General features: G+C 40.6%; 1 pseudogene; it reads left to right on the top strand.

Annotated features, from left to right (window-relative positions):
• The first annotated feature begins 3,985 nt into the window (after positions 1–3,985).
• LOC118629213 lies at positions 3,986–4,169 on the top strand (annotated as a pseudogene).
• Positions 4,170–4,519: the final 350 nt, after the last annotated feature.

The raw sequence follows: 4,519 nt of genomic DNA, 5'->3' as shown, positions 1-4,519 counted from the left end.
TTTTCTCTAGCCCTTGCCCACTTTCTTCCTCTTTGGGGACTCCTATGATGCGCTTGTTATTACGTTTCCAGTTGTCCCACAGTTCTCTTAAACTATCTTCCTGTTTTTTAATTGTCCTTTTTTTGGTTTTCTGAGTGTTGAATTTTTCTACCCTGTCTTCTAATTCACTGATTCAGTCCTCAGCTTCCTCTACTCTGCTGGTTAGTCCTTCCAATGTGTTCTTTATTTCTGCTATGTCATTCTTCATTTCCACTTGGTTGGTTTTCAATGTTTGTATATCTTTACTCATGGTGCTGATGTTTGTACATATGCTGTAGAGCTTTCTCAAGATCATGGTTTTGAACTCTACCCCTGATAATTTGCTTAACTGCATTTCATTAATCTCATCATTGATAGACTTCTCTTGTTCTTTTATTTGGGATTTGTTTCTTTGTTTCACTATTTTGGCTATCTCAGTGGGTTTTGGAGCCTGCCAAATTTTCCCTGTGGGTGTTGGTGTTCTGCTGTTGTCGCTACCTCTACTGAATTTGGATGTGCCTCGGTTGGCTCTTGTTAAACACCACTGTCAAGTCTTACTTTCCTGGGTAGATTTGCAAGCCCAGGAAAGGTTCAGTTAACCTCTAGCATTTTCCTGGGGGCTATTAGTCCCAGTTACTCAGTGCCTTGGAATGTAGCCCTGGTGTTCTGTATAAGAGTATCTCTAGAGGGTGGGTTGTAGCCCTTAAGTGCACGAAAAACTCCCACAGGTGTTCAGGGTAAAAGGATTTCAAGAGGGTGGGGCAGATGCTGGTTTTTAACGAGCATCAATTTGCATTTCCTGGCCCAGCTGGGTGGGGTTAAATCTCCAATGGAGGGGCTGCTGCTTCTTCCTTGGGTTCCAGGAAAGGGCTCCCGGAGCAATATGGCCACTGTCCTGTGAGGGCACGACTCAGCAAAAACTCTCAGCACCCTTCAAATCCCGAGTGTCCCCACAGTTCCAGGCCAGTCCATCCTCCCTCTGCCAGAGCCCAAGATGAGTGGCTGTAGCTAATTTAGTGCTCTGTCCCAGCCCTCTGCGCTGTGAAGCTGGCTTGGGATTTTTATCTTCAAGGAAGCTGCTCACAGCTAAAATAGCTGCTGTCTGTGGGGTCCCAGACTGCCCTCATGCACCTGCACAGACCTCCCTGGCTCTATTCAGTGTCCTTTTTTTTTTAATTAAAAAAAATATATATATTTTTTATCCTCACCTAAGGACATTTTTCCCTTTTTTTATTCAGATAGAGTGGGAGGGAGAGAGAGGAAGAGACAGAGAGAGAAACATCGATGTGAAAGGGACACATAGAGTGGTTGCCACCCACACGACCCAACCAGGGCCAGGGACAAACTGCAACTGAGGTACATGCCCTTAGCGGGAACCGAACCCAGGTCTCTCCAGACCACAGGCCAACGCTCTAACACTGAGCCAAACTGGCCAGGGCCAGTGTCCTTTTTTTTTCCCCCATGGTAATGTGGGTCCTCTCCTGCTGCTTCTCTGTTGCTCTTTCCTGATAATTTGTCTTTATTTTAGTTGTAATTCAGTTGGGTCTTGGGAGATGGCCTGTATAGCTTCCACTCACTCCATTGCCATTTTGGAATCTCCGAGAATTTTTTTTTTTATCCTCATCCGAGGACATTTTCCATTTTTTGTTCAGATAGAGTGGGAGGGAGAGAGAGCGAGAGAGAAACATTGATGTGAAAGGGACACATTGAGTGGCTGCCACCTGCACGACCCAACCAGGGCTGGGGACAAACTGCAACCGAGGTACATGCCCTTAGCGGGAACTGAATCCAGGTCTCTCTGGACTGCAGGCTGTTGTTCTATCCGTTGAGCCAAACCTGCCAGGGTTCCGAGGATATTTTTTTATTGATGTTTTTAGATAGAGTGGAAGGGAAGGTGAGAGAAAGAGAAACATCTATGTGAGAGAGACATATAGAATGGCTGCCCTCTGCCTGACCCCCACAGGAGCCAGGGATCAAACCTGCAACCCAGGTATGTGCTTGTGACTGGAAATCGAACCCGGTCAGTCCATGGGCTGATGCTGTAACCGCTGAGTTCAACTGTCAAGGGTGAACTTTATTTCTTTTGCTTGGACCAGTCTTCGAGTCATCTAACTCTCTTGAGTCCATGTTTATGGTTTCTTTTACTCTTTATATAATCCTAGAATTCTTGCAATCCTACTTATTTCTGCCAGTGGAACCTGTCTAATATATGTCCCCAGTTGACCCAGAAACCTTCAATGACTCCTGATGACTCAGAATAAAGTCCAAGCTGAGCCTGACTGACTCTGTTTTTACCATCCCAATGTGGTTACCTGTTACTGCTTGTTCACATGAATTCAGCCAAGCCTCTTCCCTGATCTATGCTCACAGCTGTGTGGATTCTGCCTCCACATGCTTTACAATCCAATCATTTGATAACATGAACATACTTTCTTCCTCAGAATGTGTATGACGGTTGAGTGTGGAAGTGAAGCAATACATGTACATGTTATAAAGGGTGAGGAGGTTTATTCCAAGAGAGCTAAGAAATTAAAAATATCCAACTACATCACACATTTTATTTATTTATTAATTTTTTTTTCTTTATTGATTTGGAGAGAGAGGAAGGAAAAGGGAGAAAGAGATAGAAACATCGATAAGAGAGAACATTGATTGACTGCCTCCTGCATGCCCCCCACTAGGGATTTGGCCCACAACCTGGCCATGTGCCCTGACTGGGAATGGAACTGGCGACCTCAAAGTGCATGGGTCAATGCTCAACTACTGAGCCATACCAGCTGTGCTACATCTCACATTTTAGGCACACACTTTGATGATACATTTTCAGCATTTTGTATTTATTAAAATTTTTTTTTACCTTCACAGCTTAATAGACTAGTGATCCTGGTTGAGACTAGATGCAATACTTTCGTGATTTTCTTTTTTGGAAAATAGAAACAGTTTCCATTTCTGTTCTATTACATTACATTTAGAAAAATTACATTCATCATTGGCACCTCAATCTCACTCCTTTTTATAAAATGGGATGGGCAAGATGAGATAAGATAGTAAAACAGTTATGTAAATACCAATTGCCTAGTAGGGATAATGAAACTATTCATTCAGAAATATATGTATTGAGCAACAGAATCAGGTACTGTTCTAGGCTGAGGCACCACAGGCTTTCACAAGTTGGTTTGTGATGTTAATATCTAACATAGGAAATTGGAGATTCTATGAAAACACTGGATTTGAGGTCTAACTTCTGCCTTGTATTGTTAAGTTATTTAATTAACAATCCATATGAATGTATTATCTTCCTAATGAAATTATAATATCCCTGCAGGCAGATCTTGTCCTACTTTTGGTAACTAAAACCTTAGTAGAAGGAGAAAGTTCATAAGCACACAGTTTTAAACATTCAACATAGTACTAAACATAATGCCTTAAAAATAACAAGAACTCAGTGACACTACATTTTTATTTGTTGATTATGTTTTTCTTAAGTTCTATCCAATCCTCCACTTGTCAATCATTATTTTTGGTTTGGTGAGTAGTAATCATTCTATAATGTAAGAAACCAAAGGATGATTTATAATTCAGGATGATATGCAATGACGATATCCATTAACTGCACATTAATCTCTCCCAGGAAGTCTCATTTTTGCCATCAGTTAAAATAGAGAAGAATAAAGAATTTTAGAAGATACTTAATGAGGAAATGCTACTTTAGTTGGGAGAAAGGAAAACCTAGACCAGTAGGTTATATTCCCTATGGTTATAACATACATTATTGAGAAATGACAACTGAGTTAAATAGAAGAGAAATTATGGGAAACTACAATCACCCCAGTGTTAACATGCACACTGGTGAAAACAACTGTATTTGGGAGCCAGAATCTGTATATTTGAGTAGATAATTAGCACTTTTATAAAATTTCCAGGTGACTACTTGGAAGAAAAGAAGCAGGCTCTATCATAAAAATCTAGCTTTGTGCAGTGGCAGTGTCATAGTCAATGAGGTTTATCCGAGGTATGATGATTGTTAATTGAAAAAACGAATCAGGATGATCTTGGGTGATTCTTTGCCACTTTCCATTCTCATAGCTCATTGATCTAGAAACAGTATGTGTTTGGCAGTGTGCTAAAAAATTTTAAAACATGTGTTATATATTTAAACCTCACAACATCCTAAGAAGGTGGATTCTATTTACATCCCCATTTAACAAATAAGAAAATCGAGGCTTGTATCAGTCAGGATGCATTAGGTTATACTGCTATAACCATACCATATATATTATTGGCTTTAAACAACAAAGATTTAATTTTGGCCATAGTAGCTGTCCCCTGTGGGTCTCCAAGTCTTCCTCACTCTGGGACCCTATGGAGCAGCCATAGCAGAGGGAAAGAAAATTTCTCCTTGCCTCTTAAAGACTTTCCAGAAATGACATATATTGCTTTCTCTTACATCTCATCAGCCAAAGAAAATTATACATCCAAATTCAAAGGATGTAAAAATGCA

This window comes from Molossus molossus, unplaced genomic scaffold, assembly GCF_014108415.1.
Source record: "Molossus molossus isolate mMolMol1 unplaced genomic scaffold, mMolMol1.p scaffold_m16_p_13, whole genome shotgun sequence".
NCBI classification, from domain to species: Eukaryota; Metazoa; Chordata; class Mammalia; order Chiroptera; family Molossidae; genus Molossus; species Molossus molossus.
The sequence above is the reverse complement of the archived record's forward strand: the minus strand, read 5'-3'. Positions and strand labels throughout refer to the sequence as shown.